The 19380-nt window shown below is 43.6% G+C and overlaps 1 protein-coding gene across 1 annotated transcript in view; it reads right to left on the bottom strand.

Moving 5' to 3' along the window:
* The window catches only part of LOC126471056 (uncharacterized), a 642710-nt gene that overhangs the window by 456141 nt on the left and 167189 nt on the right, over nt 1-19380 (bottom strand). The window lies entirely within an intron of this gene.

Genomic DNA, 19380 nt, shown 5'->3' on the forward strand with positions numbered 1-19380 from the left:
CCTACGAAGTGAAAGCAACTTTATTTGGTGAATGATAATTTTACGCCACTTTGACGTTTATCTATACGATACCCTTGTAGACTATTCAATACGTGTATATTTTCCTTAACATCTACAATATTTTTAGTATGCTGAGAGGTGTTAGTTTGCCTTTTATGAATGTCCATTCGTTATGGTTCAAAACAAAAATCCTTGCGCTTTCTGTATGTCGATGACCATATCATATAATGAGGTACATTATAGCAGCTGTCACAGGAATAGCCCTCTGAGTAGTCGTGGGAAGCATAATATTTTAGATGTAGAAGTCTGCTCTATCACCCTGAATTTAATTTTACTTTTCAGAAGTTTTGACATCCAAATGAATTTCCTGCGTACTTTCTTTTCCTTGGCCAGCTATTGTCTTTAGAAAGGTCTCATTATTGGCGGATTTAATATTTCCAGCGATATTCGAGATTTTCTAGAAACCACTTAAAACTTTAAGAGTTACGCAGGTTAATTTAACCGTGAGCACGTTCAGCAGAATTGCTGAGAACTGATTTCAGTAAGTCGGCCGGAATGCAGAAGTCATCTCGCACTTCCTCCGCGAGCTTCGACAAACTTGCAGCGCTTTCAATTCACAGAGAGAACATGCACATTCATTATGGCATGTCTCCCCACAAGAGAGTCACTCTGCTCGGAAATAAGTTCTCGCTTTTTGGCTTTGTCAAGCCAGCTGTCTAAATATACATATCCTTACAGAAAAGAAACTAAACTGCCCACACTACTGAGGAACTATTTGTCGTGGCGTGTTAATAAGAGACAGTTTTCTGACTACGAACTATGTCCTTACACTGTGAAGAGTTTCACCAAATCCAATCATTCCGGGTATAGTGGAAGAACATTGCACTCTAGACTTGCATTTGCTCTACATCGGAACGCAAAATCAGGCCTTTCCGCGTAGTCTCAGTGGAAATTACATGCACAAATCTTTTGAACGGAAGAAGGAATTAATATAGATGTGTCTGTGGACTGAAATTGGTTTCACTCTCGAAGCTTGATCTGAAGAGCACAACTACAGACAACGTTTCATTTTCTGCTACTAAGTTCATCGATTTTTATGAAAGTGTAGAAACGTAATGTGGGAAAAATAATCACTCACATGTTGTGACAAATAATTCCATGAACACGCGAGAAACCTTTATGCTTTTTTTTTAAGTACTTTGATTACGTAAGTCGTCCTGAGGATCCTGGTAACTCCTTCACTTGCTGATCGTTGCAGCTTGCCCGAAAAATGTCATTACTAGGAAAGATAATATTTAAATATTTCTTTGCTTTCCCCTTCAAGACATCTTCTTCAAAACATCGCGTTACAAGGAATGAACCTTTAATTCCGTTAAATATGTGACTGCACTAAAGAAAAATCAAGCTTGTTTGTGATGTACTTCAACAGAAGGAAAATGTTTTGCCTATGCAAGAGAACACGAGGTCTTACGAATCAAATTAAACGTCGACTCGAATAAATAAATCTACTAAATCATCCTTACAAACAGAGCCTAATATCCAATGTGGAATGAAACACTAGAGAAGCGAGGAAACGATGAGGAGAGGGCCATGTATTCTTGAAGCATGTTTATTCCTGCGCAACTGAATTAGGGATAGCTGGTGTATTGGAAAGAGCGCACTCAGAAGTCCATAGCAAACGCAAGAGCATGACGAACCTTGTGACTGGGATGTTGTTAAATCTTAGTATGTGTTACGTGGGGGAAGTTTCACGCCGCTTGGGATTAGCCGAGCGGTAGCGCGGATTTTATTTCTTTTTGCTTTTTCTTTTTCCTTTCTTTTTCTTTACCCAGAATTTATATTTCTTTTCTCTTTCGCATATGTGTTCCCATAATTTCATGCTATTAGTGAATATTACAAAAACACATGCAAATAAATAAATAACAACGCCTTCCACTACTGTTGATTCCTGTTTCTCCCACTTCCCTAAGCACCACAGGCTCGGTGGTAGTGAGGGGGACACTGTGGCCAGGCCTCAGGTTTCGACCCCTGCCCACTTTGCCCCCAGAGCCCCCACCGGTCAACTACAAAAAAAAAAAAAAAAAAAAAAAAAAAAAAAAAAAAAAAAAAAAAAAAAGGTTCTAGGCGCAAAAAAAAGTTGGTAGAGCACTTAAAAAAAGATGGAAAAAAAGACGGATAGAGCGTCTGCCATATAAGAAAAAAAAGCGGTCTAAGGCGCTGCAGTCATGGACTGTGCGGCTGGTCCCGGCGGAGCTTCGAGTCCTCCCTCGGGCAAGGGTGTGTGTGTTTGTCCTTAGGATAATTTAGGTTAAGTAGTGTGTACGCTTAGGGACTGATGACCTTAGGAGTTAAGTCCCATAATATTCCACACACATTTTAACTTTTTTTTAGACGTTTCACGTGTCGCCGTATCAACTGTGCATGGATTAAGTTGTCCCTAGAGTCAACTGCGGTGGGCAATAACTTGCTAGTAGTGCTGATAACAGGGGTTGCCGTTTACTATCACTGTCGATAGAGGGAGCTCAAAGCAGAAAATCACTTGGCATTCCAATGACAGACAACAATAACCAGAGAGCAGACGGATCGTCTTGCTCGCTATGTGGTACAGAAACCATCGCCCCACATGTGTACGTCTACTCACAGCTCATCACAGGGCACAGCACCAAAGGACACTTGAAGCATTAAGAAAGGTCCCCTGAATTGACGGGTCCTTTACACGACATGAAAAGATACGAGTATGTCGAAAACAACACGAGTCGCCTGCTTGCGAAATGGGCACCGTTCAGACTGGTGGTGGAGACATATAAGGGGTGAAGTGAGGCTCCTAATTCGTCCATTACCTTGTCGATACAGAAACCTATGGCGAAATTGTATGCATCCGTTTGTTCATCCGCAGGACCACCCTGGTGATTTTTACGCTCGCGCCCGATTTATGTTAGAACAGTCTGTGGAGCACTTAACGGTAATTCTCGTGCAGCCCTAAGTCACCGGACCCAGTGTTCTTGAGCATATCTCTGAAAGAAGAGCATAGCGTTCGCGATTAACAATACTGTTTCAGTTTTTAGACACCGGCTAGATAGTCGATCTGAATACGTGATTCGCGCAGGCAGTTCTGTCTGCAAGCGTCTTATGGACAGTTCATAGCTTCTACGAAACTAATTATCCTGATGCTGTGTTTACGCCAGTTTCTCCACAATGTTCGTGCCTCTGCAGCTTGATCCCTGCTGGATGTGGAATAAAGGAGGAAGGCAGTAGTAGTCTGCTGCTGAGAATCAGATAGTCACTGAAACCTTCACTACTTAGTTGAAATAGCACAGACCACAAGTGATAGGTGTCCGGGTTCGAGTCCCAGCTCAGCATACTAAAACCGAATATCGTGTAACTTTCGATGGAGATAAAAATACTTAACTCTATTGAGAAGACACGGTTAAGATCAAATCAGCATAAAGTGTTGCAGCAAGTGTTTAAACACAGTCAATGAATTCGGAGTCTAGTGTAATGGCAAAATAAGACCACAGTTGTCCCATGGTGGAGGGACGTATCACCAGCTAGTTAGTCATAGTTCCACATGTATTTAACTTTCACTTTTCGCAATTTAGTCATACATTTTGTTGAGATTAACACAGGAAGAGGTACGACCATTTATGGTTAGATGTTGCTATGTTAAAGGCTACAGGTAAGTATGCTGTAAACCGGGTATCACGCAACATTTTCAGAAGACCATATAGTGGGAGCGCGTGCTCAACAGACCGGCAACCAATGTCGGTTTAAAAAAGGACTATGCGGACTTCGCCTGGCCTCTGATTCTGAACGTCGTAGAGGATGAGGCTTAGGGGCTCGTTTCGCTATTCGTTCAAAACGCCACCGACACCTGCCGTTTAGGTTCCTAACTATCTAATATTAACTTCCATCTTTTACACTTGAGGTTCACTTCATAATGTTTGGGTAATTAGTTTGCTGCCGTAAAACAGAGCAACCAGAAGAACGTCCTCTACACATAACTAAATGTCTCTGAAAAGGAAAATTTATGGTCATTGTGTATCACCAGTTTTAACTTGTGGCAATGGTACATGGAATTTTAATCTGGAAATCAATCAAAAACTGAGGGTGTCTTAGCGAGCGATGGAGAAAGCGTGTTGGGAATTATTAAGAGAGTCATAAAAAGGAATGGATAGATCGGGGAATGGGCTGGAGTGGACGATATAAGAGTGACTGTAGTGAAAAAGAAATGGAGGTGTCGGACATATGTATGCAAGCTGATGGTAGATGGAAAAGGAATTCTTTGCTGGATTTAAGTGATAACAAACGACAGAAACGACGGCGTAATGGACTTTGGATGTTTGACTTTAGAGAACAAATAACAACTTTGATGGGTAATAGAATGTTTGTGTATGACTTTAGACAATAAACAGGAACGACTTAGATTCGTAATGGAATGTCGATGTATGACTTTAGAGAACATACGGGAACAACTTGAATGCGTCTAGCTGAAGGTGGTAATGCTTGGAAAAATCTAGAGGAAGTCTCTCTCATGCGTTGGATGTCAAGTGACTGATGAAAATGATGGTAATGATTAGGAATCCATCATTCGATCTCTGAACATATCTGTTATCATTTCGCAGTAACCTTATAGCAAACCTGACTGAAACACAGGACGTGCACACGAAGCCTGCGAGAAATAGTGTCGCCTGTGTCCAACTTAAAACCCTTTATAATGTACACGTTTGAGCTGGTACAAAGTTTCTTCCGGACGCCAAGATGCGTGCTGTGACATGTCAGTATAAATTTAGTGGCTCGAAACGTCAGCAGGCCCTGCAAAGTAGTCTGTTGTCAATAAAATAAGGAAAGAAATCTCATCTACTATTAGGTCATTAGAGACGGAGCACAAATTTAGTTTGAGAAAGAACAGGGACTGTATTTGACCGTGTGCTTTTCGAAGAAACGATGCCAGCATTTTCGTTAAACGATCTACGGAATCCACAAAAACCTCGGTCTGGGGATTCGAAAAGTAGCACTCCCGAATGTGAGTCCAGCATCTTAAAAACTGTTCCACCTCTCTCTGTTTTTGTGATCAAAGAAGAACCCAATGATTCTCCTTCCATAAATGGTCGAAAAACTTCTGTGTAGTCTAAGTAGACTCTCCGTGATTACGTATTTGTTTTTGTCGTTAGTCAAATACACTGACTATCAAAAAAAGTGAAGCACCCAAAAGACATGGTCCGATGCCAATGTAATTTCTTACACGTACACACAGTAAGTGGGTATGTAAATGATTAGAGTTGAAATTCTTTGTGACAGGTAGAACAGTACTGTATCTATTTAGGCTACATAAGGGGCGTAAAGAGCGCCAGATGTTGAGTGATCACTAGGAACATGGAGGTGCCGCATACAGGCGTGAGACACTGACAATGTTATCAACTCCTGACAGAGTGTGAAAGTCGCCTCATTGCAGGTTTTTATTTGGCCCACTGGTTCAAGATCCAGATTTGTGGGAAATTGAACGTGACAGTGACACGATGTTGGACTGTGTGGGAACGTGCGGCCGCTCATACTCGAAGTCAGGATTCTGGACGACCACGTCTGACCACCACAAAGGAGTATCGTCGTATTGTGCACCAAGCACAAAGTAACCTCTTCAAATCTGCACCTACAACCAGAGAACAAGTAATGGTGTCTCTACAGCATTCTATGCCATCCCGCATTATCGGCCGGTATAGGGAATTACCGTCTCATGCGTCGGCTACCATTTCCACAAGATCACATTTTGTTACGTTTGGAGTGTTGCTGCGACTACCAAACATGGACTGCTGATGAATAGCGTCGCATTGTATTCAGTGATGAATCGCTGTTCGGCACTACTCCGATGACCATCGCCAGACAGTATGGCGGCGACCTGTGAAGAGATCCCATTCCTCCAGTGTTTTACAGAGTATTACTCTTACAAGGGAACCTCCCCATCGCACCCCCCTCAGATTTAGTTATAAGTTGGCACAGTGGATAGGCCTTGAAAATCTGAACACAGATCAATCGAGAAAGCAGGAAGAAGTTGTGTGGAACTATAAAAAAAAATAAGCAAAATATACAAACTGATTAGTCCATGTGCAAGATATACTCCATCAAGGACGGACACGATCGAGGAACACCGTGGTCCCGTGGTTAGCGTGAGCAGCTACGGAACGAAAGGTCCTTGGTTCAAGTCACCCCTCGAGCGAAAAATTTTTCTTTGCAAAGTTGTTATCTGTCCGTTCGTTCATTGACGTCTCAGTTCACTGTAATAAGTTTAGTGCATGTGTTTTGCGACCGCATCGCAAAACCGTGCGATTAGTAGACGAAAGGACGCGCCTCTCCAATGGGAACCGAAAACATTTGATCGCAAGGTCATAGGTCAATCGATTCCTCCACAGGAAAACACGTCTGATATATTGTATACGACACTGGTGACGGCATGTGCATCACGTGACAGGAATATGTTGTCGAACCACCTAACTTGTACACTTGGCGAATGGGTAAAAAGATTCATCTACGTTGCCCGATTTAGGGTTTCTTGTGGAGGTGATAATTACTCCCAAAAAGTGATGAAAACATCAGAGTTTGTCACATAAACTGCAACAAATGAATCCAAAAGTCTCACAGTCGCACACTTTTCCCTGTGCTCTGTCAAAACATATCTTTTTAACTTTTTCAAATTTTTCCGTGTGTAGACCGCCAAATCCTGCATATGTCCAAGCAAATCTGAACATGCCCTGGAATTTTGGAGAGCGAAGTTGATTTATGTGTGAGTGCCTGAACTTTGATAATTGTCTGAAAATAAAAAATTAAAATTTTCGTTCGAAGGAAGCCTTGAACCAAGGACCTCCCGTTCCATAGCTGCTCACGCTAACCACGGTACCACGGCGCTCCTGAGTTCTGTCTCTCCTTGATGGAGCATATCTTACACATGGACTAATCAGTTTGTATATTTTGCTTATTTTTTCATAGTTCCACACAGCTTCTTCCTGTTTTCTCGATTGATCTGTGTTCAGTTTTTCAGGGTCTATCCACTGTGGCAACTTATAACTAAATCTGAGGGGGGTGCGATGGGGAGGTTCCCTTGTTAGCATCATGGTGTGCGGAGCCAACGGGTTTCACATCAGGTCATGGCTGACAGTGACAGGGGAAACTCTTACGGCACAACGCTACGTCACCCTATGTCCTCACGTGTTACCTCTCAGGCGACGGTAGCGTGGTGCCATTCCTCAACAGGACGATGCTTGTCCACACGTGACACATGTGTCTATGAACTGTCTGCGTGATGTTGAGGTACCCCCATGGCCAGCATGATCCCAAGATCTGTTGTGGGTCATTTCGCCTCAGGAGACGAAACAATGGCTTTATGACAACGCCCCCATCGAATCAGTGCGTATATCCAGTACAAAGTAGCTTCATACTCCTAAGCACCGAAAGAGGTGACGCGGTGGTTAACGCAATGGACTCGCATTCGGGAGGACGACGGTTGAAACCTGCGTCCCACCATCCTGATTTAGGTTTTCCGTGATTTCGATTAATCGCTTCAGGTAAATACCTGTATGGTTCCTATGAAAGGCCACGGACGACTTCCTTCCCCATCATTCCCTAATCCGACGGGACCGATGACCTCCCTGTTTTGTCCCCTCCCCCAAGTGAAGTAGCCATACTTCTAAGTTGTTTGTAAATTTGACTAGATATTGTAATCACTGAAATAACATCACGTTCCCTCTCAAACAGCGAAGTTTCCTTATGTTCCCTTTTCCTCTTCTGCGCGCTTGACATTTTCGGCAGACAGCGTAGTCTCTCATACAAGGAAACTGCCTCCGATGCAAAGGTCACAAACTACACTCTCTACGGTGGCATAGGAGGACTCCACTTGAAATATCGGTGCTGAAAGAAATTTCATCCCTGTAATGTTACCGCGCATTGGAGTGTTGGTGTGGCTATTACTGTGGCACTCTTGAAGATGATTCATTCGTCGGAATAATCGCGCGACGTGACACAGATGTAAGTGTGGAACGAGCGGAGTTCTACAGTTTCGCTTTCAATTTTTCGGTGTTTATGTGAAATACTTCATGGGAACAACAGAATATTTCTTTTATGGGCCACGGCCAGTTCTTTTCCCTAGGCATAACCATAGTGGCAGCGCTCCGTTTGCAATTATTTCAATGCCGACAAAAAAACGCTAACGTTGATTTATTTTACACATATGTCGGTACCGGACTATAAACCTACCTCCTCTAACCAAACAGACAAGGAAATATGCTAATCCAAGTGAATTAAGAATTCAGTTAGTTATATCCTCGGGGTTTCGAGCCCAGGAAAGCCATATTAATGTTTCTTCTGTAAGTAGAAGAAACAATAATGGCTTTCCTAGGTTCGAAACCATGGTATGAATCTTATACAAGAGGCAGTCAAATGGAAACGAGCCAGACGGAAGAAAAGTATGTCTGATCTTTATTTGAAGTCCTTGTCAAGTGTTCGTAAAGCTATCCGCGGACAAAAAAGGAAATTCGGCATCCTCGGGGGAATAGTAGCACTGTTATTAAAATTCGTGATATGTATTAACGACTTAGCAAGTACCCTTACTTAGAATTTTCTCAGACTTAATAGTCGACGCCACTGTCATAAGGAAGAGGTAGTCTCCTACAAAAATTATAGAAATACTCTGCTACATGTGAACAATTTATCAGAGTACTTAAGTGGGGGGTGGGGGTAGAGAATTGATTTCTTTGAAAATGATATGCACCTCCAATAATTGAGATTTTCTCTTAGTCGTGTGCATCTAATTGTGCCAGTGTGTTCTGTCTATTTATGCGGAACACAAATTGCCATTGCATTACTTTTCTCTCCCAATATTTTGCAGTACTTTTGTGCAATCAGCATTAGGTTCTTATGCAAATGAAATCTGAAATTACGAGATGTTTTATGCTAATATTTGCGAATGAAAATTGGATCTGAAATTTTTTTATCTGTTGCAGACATTTACGGTAATTACCGGTCGAACATGCGTTGGAAGACCTTCATTACTAGTCAGATAGCTTGTCACTTGCAACAAGGTAGGTGGTAGCTATTAATTATGTTTTCTGTTTGCTGTAATTTCGCTGTGTGTGGAAATATTTCACGAGCGTATTTCGTGAGCGTTTATAGCTCGTTTCAGGGTTTCTGTCCTCGAGTACATGTTCCTCCCGTGAAAATAGAGGCTCAAAAACCCTGTAAATTCTGTTTTTAGTAACAACATCCACAAGTACGCTAAGCACTGGACTTCAAACACAATGTTTATTCTCGTGCGGCGCTAGTGGCTGCAGCTTGTGTTCGACTGTTTTCCTACGGCGTCTGGGCGCCATTTTTTCTTCTGTGTCACCTCTTGCTCTCCTCTCTCTCTCTCTCTCTCTCTCTCTGTGTGTGTGGGTGGGTGGGTGGGTGGGTGGGTGGGTGTGTGTTCATCCTATCTCTTTTATTATCTATTTATGGCATATGTGTTGCATACCTCACTTAATGCTATGAAATGGCCATTCGGATAACAGGATGAGTAACGCACAATAGCTCAACATTTTGATATTCGTAAACAAATACCACGAAGTCGCGCGAGCACCGAGCTGTTCACAGACCATGGTGCCAAGAGGTTACCGAGAGTTCATAGTGTTGGAGAAAACCGGCTTTGCTAGTACCTTCTCCGATACGAAATTTGTGAGTTACAGAGGTTACATTTAAATTGCATGTGCTGTACGAGTATTATTCGATGTGACGAATCACACTGCAGAAGTTCAACCTGCCATTCAGCTGTGTGCATCACCAAAATTCAAACATATCTGTCAGCCACTACCATTTCCTTGCTACAGAGTGCGAGAACTCTTGTCTCTACTGAATTCATGTAATAGTTGTAGGGCTTAGTACTGTCGCAGTAAGACCACTATTGGACACTCTAAGCATCGAAAGTGGTAATGTGGAGGGATGAGCCGATAAATAGTGATACACATCGGCATCAGCTAACGCGATATGTGTGCTTGTTCAAATGTGTGTGAAATCTTATGGGATTTAACTGCTAAGGCCATCACTCCCTAAGCTTACACACTACTTAACCTAAATTATCCTAAAGACAAACACACACGCCCATGCCCGAGGGAGGACTCGAACCTCCGCGGGGACTGTGTGTCTGATTGTAGGCCTACATCAACGCAGTTATGTACGAACGAAAAGACAGCGATGCATCCCTTCGATCCCAAATTGTATCATAATGGTTCGATCAACACTCAATGAACATAACAAACTGGGTTGACCAATAGACTACCTAATTCCATTCCTTTTATGTACATCTCGATTGCTTCCTGAGACAATAGTTATTATTGATGGGGTAAGGATCAAGATAGTTGCCAACGCTTCTATTGTCTTACTACCTCCGCAAAAAGCATGAAGCGCTCACCCGTATGAATCTTTAAACATTTGCCATAAGTGTGACTGAAACCTTTATATACATTTTTGTGCAAGATAACTGTCTCAATTAACATGAGACATTATTTAAGCATACTGAAAGTAAACTCCATAATCAGACATAGAGGACCCCGTGATGCCGAACGGCTGCCGTGTCATCCTCTACCATATGGCGACATTCGCATACAGTACGGAGGGGCATATGGTTAGTACTCTGGCCTCCCGACCGTTGTCGGCTTTCCAGACCCTAAAGTTGTACTTCTCATTCAATTAATTCATCAGCTGGCATCACGAGACTAAGTGGTCTTCACAGTACTCCCCCCCCCCCCCCCCAAGGAAAAATCCGAAAAGTACCGAGAAATAAACTCGGGGTCCCGCATGGCTATCCGACGCACTGACCACGCAGCTACGGAGGTGGACTGTTTACGCATATAACTAAATATAATAGTTACCATTTCTGAATTTCAAATAACCGTTTATATCATTTTAATGTGCATTCATCAAGCTCGCTGCGTGTCTGTTAACGCACCTGTTACACATGTGCAGCGTTGAAAACGAAGCTGTGGTATGCCACTGGGAATTACAAACCGCCAATGCTGGCGAGTGAGCTTTTGTTTGCAGTTGGCAACGCAGTGGGACCGTTTTCATCGGGTACTGCGGTTTACGAAGAATGCCATTCCATCGTTTTGCAGCATCGTACATTAACGATGTGAGGTACAGTAAATTTCTCTTTCCGTGGGTCATGTTCATTTGGCGATACAAAGCAAAAAACGACGTTCATTAACGGAAAGGACAAACATAGGTATGTAGAACTGCAAGAAAGTTATAAAACGGGGGTATTCGAGACAGATACGATACATCTATATGAGATCCTTTTTCTAAATGGTCTCAGTAAGATATAATTGCTCTGTTTCGTAATCTACATGCTCTTGTTACTATATATAATTTTGTGGCGCAAATTTTCTCTTTTACGTCGTACATGTCTATTTCTTGACTGGCGACCCGATTCAGTTTCACACGGACAGTACTAAGCACCTACTGCTGAAAGACTTGTTTATAATATGTTGTGATATACAAAAACATTCCTCGTGCATCAGTCTGTTTATTAGAGGAAGCCGCATGAAAATCTGGACAGTAGTTCCTGAAATTAGCTTTCACAATGAGACAGAAAAACGGGGACTTTAATAAGCAAGATGTACAATTTTTGGTCAAGTTTTCCTGTTCTCTGGAGTTACGGAGGCTGTTTACGGTTTTTGCTGTCAGATCCTCTCTAGATGGCTAGAGAGCGAGGACTCCATCGAAAAACTTTCAGAGGCTGCTCAGGAATCCTTCCGAGTATATTGGTATAAGGGACACATGCAATTCGGAAGTTCGTTACAGAGTTATAATGTAATTATGATGTATTCTATTTCTTAATGTAATTACTCTTTGCACGCATCTCGTGGTCGTGCGGTAGCGTTCTCGCTTCTTACGCCCGGGTTCCCGGGTTCGATTCCCGGCGGGGTCAGGGATTTTCTCTGCCTCGTGATGGCTGGGTGTTGTGTGATGTCCTTAGGTTAGTTAGGTTTAAGTGGTTCTAAGTTCTAGGGGACTGATGACCATATATGTTAAGTCCCATAGTGCTCAGAGCAATTTTTTTTAATTACTCTTATTTCTGCGAACGAAACTTTACATCAGTGAAAAAGCCAGACATCACCACGTTTGATCCTGAGATTAGCCTTGACATACAGACAGAAAAACGCGGTAAGGGACTTATCCTAAGGAGGTCTGCCCCTCACCGATAGACGGCTAAGACGTTATTTTCACAGCAACACGAGACTTTATTTCATCATAGTTCAGCCAATTTGCAGGAAATATCTATAAATTTTACACACAAATCTTCCACGTCATTCACTCCACACATCAGTCAAAACTGTATGCAGACCCTTACAGCAGTTTCTGAGATTAGCCCGAACATATAGGCAGGAACCGCGATGGGGAACTTCATACAAATATAGAAGATAAATAGGAGATATAGAAGTTATATACATCGAACATAGAATATAGATTGGAGAAGATGCTATGTGATTTACTGTAAACAATTCCTTAAGTGTACGTTCACAGAAGGACCAGGCAATATATTTGTCTCCACTACATATACCTCGTGAAAACACCATGAACGCAGAATTAGAGAAATTCGAGTTCAAACGAAAGCCTATCAACAATCGTTCTATCTGCGAACTATTTGCGACTAGAATAGGAAAGAAGGGAAGTGACAGTTTTATACAATGTACCCTCAGCCACACGCCATAAGGCGGCTCGCAGAATATAGATGTAGGTATACACGGTCCTGTCACATTTATACGACCACGGCCTATCTTCGACGTCAACATGCAGTAAACACTCCCAGATGTCAGGTGGAAGCGCTAGCATGAGGAGGATGCAGAAAACAGTGCAGTCATTGTAATGCGGAAACGGAACTTATCTGACGTCCAAAACTGCATGATCACTGGCTTCCGGGCCAAGGGTGGAAGCATTTCCGAAACAGCTTACTTTGTAAACCGTTCGCGTGCCACCGTGGTGAAAGTATACCGCGCATGGCAAAATTGTGCTATCCAAACGTGGTGCACCACGGGCCGTAGAACGACGGCTGCAGAGATGTTTGCGGGAGCATTGGCGTGCAATTGTTGAGCAGCTGACCGCCACGATAAACCAAGGACTGCCAACAAGTCTCGTCAACGGCCGCTCAGCGAACGTTGCTGCGGATGGGCCTCCCAGCAGGGGCCTTGTTCGTGCACCCATGCTGACTGCCGTTCATCGACGACGAAGGCTGGAATTTGCACGACAATATCGAAATTGGACGTCGAAAGAGTGGTGACAGATAGCCTTTTCAGATGAATCACGTTTCATCCTCCACTGGACAGATGGTAACTGGTGTCAATGGCGTGAAACGTCAGAAAGCAAACAACTTGCAGCAATCGCCGGAAGGGTCCAAGTTGGAGGAAGGAGCGTTGTACTCAGGGAAATGTTTTCGTGGCATTTCTTGGGTGACCTAGGCATTCTGGAAGACGCAGCGGAGGAACAAACGTATGCATCTACCTTGGGCACCATATCTGCCACAACATGCAGACTGTTTTCTCTCAACACAACATGTCACACAGCTCACGATGCATGTGCGTGGCTCGAAGAGCAATAGGATTAGTTTTCCCTACTCCCCTGGCCATCAAAGCTTCTGGATGTAAACTAAAACGAGAATCAGTAGGACCACCTCGATTGCCCTGAACGTGCCATGGATACTCAACCGAGAAATTTAGAGCAGCTGGTCACGGCAATGGAGCTGGCATGGCTCCACATCCCTTTCGGTGCTCTCCAGAACCTCATAGACTCTTTTCCTGCGCGTCTCGAAGCCGTTTGCGCTGCAAAAAGTGTTATTCAGACTTCTGACAGGTGTTCACATTAATGTGAGTGGTTAGTATAGATTTGATACATTTTGAATTTGTTTGTCTACGTCGATATGAAACGAAGGTTAAATTGTAATTAAAACAAATAGCAAGCTAGGATATTGGGAAACTATCGTTGGTCTATGAAAAACATTTCTTGCAATACACTTGTAACATCGTTGCCTGGAATACCGCTGGTGCTGATTCCCTATCAGGTCGACTGCCAGAGGAAACTGAGTGTACAGAATGAAGGCAGTGTGGATTGTCACACGCTGCAAAAACGTATTGTTGTTTCATCGCCCTCAGCCCACCCGCGCAGTGCGTGGCCTGTCAGTGGTAACACATTCGCTCTTCAGCTAGCGAGTTTTCAAACACATAAAAGTACGCTCTAAGACAAAGAAAAGACACATCACGAAGTAGTTATCCGAATGTGACGGAAGTCGGTAGTTGTGATGCACAGAAAAACAACTGATAACTATTTTAAAAATTGGATAATTTATTCAAGAAAAAGAGCTTCACAAATAGAGCAGGTCAATAACGAGTTGGTCCACCTCTGGCCTTTATGAAGGCAATTATTCGGCTTGGCGTTGATTGATAGAGTTGTTGGATGTCCTCCTAAGGGATATCGTGCCAAATTGTGTCCAACTGACGCGTTATATCGTCAAAATCCCGAGCTGATTGGAGGGCCCTGCTCATAATGTTCCAAACGTTCTAAGCTGGGCAGAGATCAGGCGACCTTGCTGTCCAAGGTAGGATTTGGCTAGAATGAAAACGAGCAGAAACTCTTGCCATGTGCGGGCGGGCATTATCTCGCTGAAATGTAATCCCACGATGGCTTGCCATGAAGGCCAACAAAACTGGGTGTAGAATATCGTCGACGTACCGCTATCCTGTAAGAGTGCCGCGGAAGACAACCAAACGGGTCCTGCTATGAAATGCAATGGAAACTCAGACCATCACTCCCGGTTGTCGGCCGTTGGCGGGCGACAGTTATGTTGGTATCCTACTGCTGTCTGGGACGACTGCAGACACGTTTTTTCTGGTCATCGGGGCCCGTTTCGAAGCAGAACTCATCACTGAAGACAATACTGCTCCAGTCAATGACATTCCAGACCGAAGACATGTCCGGAGACGCTTCGAAGAACGGTGGCATACCAATGCGAATGTCGTCCGCCATACGGCCCGACGACAAGGAGTGATGGTCTAAGATGCCATTCTATTTTATAATGTGTTGTCTCATACGCGGCACCCCTTGCAGCATAGTGATTCGTGGACGATATTCTACGCCTCGCTTTGGTGCCCTATATGGCAAGCCATCATGGACTTACATTACAGCAAGATAACGGTCGCCTGCACACGGTAAGAGTATCTGCTGCTTCTCTTTGCGATTGCCTAACCCTCCCTTGGCCAGCAAGTTCGCCAGATCTCTCATCAGTTAAGAACCTTAGGAGTATTATGGGCAGGACCCTATAACCAGCTCGGGATTTTGACGATCTAAGTCGCCGCTGGACAGAATTTGGCATGATATCCCTCAGGAGGGCACCCAATCACTCCATAAATCGATGTCAGGCCGAATTGTGGTGTCACCGCCAGACACCACACTTGCTAGGTGGTAGCCTTTAAATCGGCCGCGGTCCGGTAGTATACGTCGGACCCGCGTGTCGCCACTATCAGTGATTGCAGACCGAGCGCCGCCACACGGCAGGTCTAGAGAGACTTCCTAGCACTCGCCCCAGTTGTACAGCCGACTTTGCTAGCGATGGTTCACTGACAAATTACGCTCTCATTTGCCGAGACGATAGTTAGCATAGCCTTCAGCTACGTCATTTGCTACGACCTAGCAAGGCGCCATTATCATTTGCTATTTACCTTGTGATGCATGTACCGTCAGACCGATGTTCACCAATTATGGATTAAAGTTAAGTATCCCAGAAGCTACGTACCTTTTTTGCTAGACTCAATTCCTTTAACTGTTCCAGACCTCACGCCAGCCTGCGTGAGCTTAACGCGTGCCTTTCGGCTTCACCTCTTAGTGGCTTGGCTGTCTTGCCAAGTCACAACACGAATAACTGCTTGCATAAGGGTCAGACGTGGAAGAACGCGTTATTGACTTGCTCAGTTTATGAACCTCTGTCTCTTGAATAAATCATCCAATTCTGTGAAATTTTGATTATTTGTTTGTCGATACATCCACATCATGTCAACCGATTTCCGTCCCATTCGAATAATTTCTCGATTGTGCGTCGTTTCTTGTCGTAGAGTGTAATTTACAGTGAGTTAAATTACGTATAGTTTGTAGATCATATCGGAATGGAACTGAGCGTTACCTCTTCCACTTCTACATCGACGATTGAAGTGAGCCGGCCGAAGTGGCCGTGCGGTTAAAGGCGCTGCAGTCTGGAACCGCAAGACCGCTACGGTTGCAGGTTCGAATCCTGCCTCGGGCATGGATGTTTGTGATGTCCTTAGGTTAGTTAGGTTTACCTAGTTCTAAGTTCTAGGGGACTAATGACCTCAGCAGTTGAGTCCCATAGTGCTCAGAGCCATTTGAATCATTTTTGATTGAAGTGACCATGGTAGAATATAAGTGCTGCGCAAGTTTTTGGGTTTGTGACCAAGTTGTCATTTACTCTTTGCACGACATTTCGACTACTTCCCTTTTTCTCTTTGTAAGGCGCTGAGCTCAGGTTTCGTTGCTCTCTGTGCGAATTCCAGCCCAGCCGAACCGTCGACAGTTTGTTCGGAGTCCACACAGGGAGCACCGAAGTCTGTTTCGGCACCTGACGAAGGCAACTTGGGAAATTGTCGGAACAGCGTGAAAAGAGAAAATGACAATTTGGCTGCAAATTCAGAAAAGTTTAAGCCCTGAATTTCGCCGGGAAAACCCGAAGAACTACCATCCCGTATCGAGGTGTCGGGGGACGGCTGAAGGAAGAGATGTCGGGCGTTATTCGGCGGTGGGCGCAGTGCTGGTGCTATCGATTGTGGCCCAGCAGCCAGCAGCCAGCACTGCAGTGAGCGGCGCGTTTTTGCTGGCAGCTGCCGCTGGCCCGGCCTTATCAGAGGCAGCGCCGCTTTGTCTCGGCTCTTTTCAAAGGCGCTGCCGCCCGCCCTACAAAGTGCTCTCCTGCCAATCTGGGCCGCTTTCTTCATCTCTGCTTCGGCATCTCCCCGATTCCGGCAGCCAGGTAAGGGGCGCCCTTTTGTCCCCAATACGTTCTCTAGCTTCGAAATCGTTACCGATTCCCGAATGCAAATAAAATATTTCCTCTGTGTAATGTCAAAAGGAACGCACCAAAAGAAGTAGTACATTCACATGAAGCCATTGACCTCTATTTATTTGTTCCCTTATGTTGTTACGCAATCATCTTGAATGTGCAATTGATTTGGCGATCTGTATCAGTAAATGTAGCAGGGTTGGAGTATAATTTGGAAATGGGAACATTATACAGTACTTGAAACTGCGGATTAAGGGGTCAAATATTAATTATAACTTAATTCAACCTAGTGGTTAACGTGGCGCAAGCCTTGAGGAATATTAGTTTGCAACGATCATAATAGTAAACTTGGAGAATTTGGCCTTTATACAGATGCGTAACAGCACTTATTTATCCTGCAAGCTGAGTATGGCATAGGAAGTACTTAGTTTTCTTGAGTGGGAAGTCGATTGGGTTAGAGAGCGGCGTGATATTTTCTGGTACACTTCTTACGACCCACTTGCTTGGTGGCATGGTCTGAACAGACTGTCTCGTCTACGTTCTCTGTCTGGTCAATCATTAAAAGTCCTTAACGCAAATAAAATATTTTCTGTTTAATCTTGAAAGGAACACACCAAAGAATGGATACATTCGGAGGAATACGTTTACATATGTTTATTTGCTTTCCTGTTACTACGTAGTCCTTCTTTCGATCTGTACTGCAAATACAACGGCTGCAGAACACAATCCCGACATGGACAAAATACTTCAGCACTCTTTAACTGCGCATTACGGAGCTCAGGTATTATGGTCAACACTATTATACGTTAGTTCAAATGTTCAAATGTGCGTGAAATCGTATGGGACTTAACTGCTAAGGTCATCAGTCCCTAAGCCTATACAGTACTTAACCTAAATTAACCTGAGGACAAACACACACCCATGCCCGAGGGAGGACTCGAACCTCTGCCGGGATTAGACGTTAGATTTAGAGGAAAGCTGAAAATATGAATTTGATTAAGGATACTGGGTTATTCTATGAAACATTCTTTCAGAACTCCAAGAAGAGAAGCAGTGAAAATGTGAATTCTTTGAGGCCTGGAATAATGTTTTACAGAATTACTCAGCATTTTTAGTCAAATTCACATTTTCAGCCCTCCTCTTCTTGCAGTCCTGGAAGAATATATAAATGCGATGCGTCTGCGATGATAAAAAACTTACAGGAGTGGTGGAAAATCTGAAGTAGTGACCCGTGGTATTGAAACGACATAGCAGACAGTTATAAACGAAAATGAGTGAAATTCATATTTACCATTGGTCTGTTGACAACGATAAAAATTCCAGTAAACACTTTTTGTAATTTTTGCAATTATTTTACATTACACAACGTTGTGGCGTACTCATTTGAAAAAACTTAGTGCTATCTACTACACACGTAGTAGGAATTCTTACCAAAAGATCCTCTTCAGCTTCGACAGGCGTATCACGGACAAGATACTTTACACGCTATCACAAGAAGGCGACAAATGGTCTTAGATCAGGTGAACGAGATGACCATTTTCTCTTCTTCTACGCGTTTCAATGAACGTCTGGTTCAGTTTTCCGTAAACGATATGTGCAAAGTGAGCTAAACTCCATCATGCTGGACGCACAAACGTGTAAGAACTGAAGCTACCTGCAATTCAATGCACACTGAGTGCGTAGTCTAGATCCCTAGTAATGTACGCCTACTTACTGATTTGGGTGGTACTCAGCGAGCCTACTACATGCATAAAAAATACGTTTATTATATTTTACGAATAACGATTTGCAGGTTCTAGTAACCAATTGGAGAGCGAACCTTACAACACTGAGTCTTTCCTACACCGGGATTCCTTATCACAAACTGATACATTTGTTCTTCTCCATCACCCCTGGAAATCTATCACCATCATGCAAGTAACCTGCGCAGCGATCGAATAATGTTCAGGAAGATGTGATCCGATCATGTATAGCTTCCAAAAAATTATATAAGAAATTATTCTTGCCTCCACGTATACAACAGGAAGCACTTCTACTCATAACGAAGTGAATTAGAGACACACACCTATCAATGTGCAGCACCACCATCAGAAACGTGACGCGTCTCGCATGGACTCTCACAATTGTCGCTCACAACTCAAGGATTAGCTGGGTATATTTGACTTGGCGGCATCGTAGATGTGATCAATTGGGCTGAGAGTTTGTGACCTCATGGACCACACAGGGTGTCTCAGAAATATTGCGACAAACTTCGAAGGGTTGTAGAGGCTGTCTCGAGGAACAAATCGAGGATAGCAACCCGTGTC

This window comes from Schistocerca serialis, chromosome 3 (assembly GCF_023864345.2).
Source record: "Schistocerca serialis cubense isolate TAMUIC-IGC-003099 chromosome 3, iqSchSeri2.2, whole genome shotgun sequence".
NCBI classification, from domain to species: domain Eukaryota; kingdom Metazoa; phylum Arthropoda; class Insecta; order Orthoptera; family Acrididae; genus Schistocerca; species Schistocerca serialis.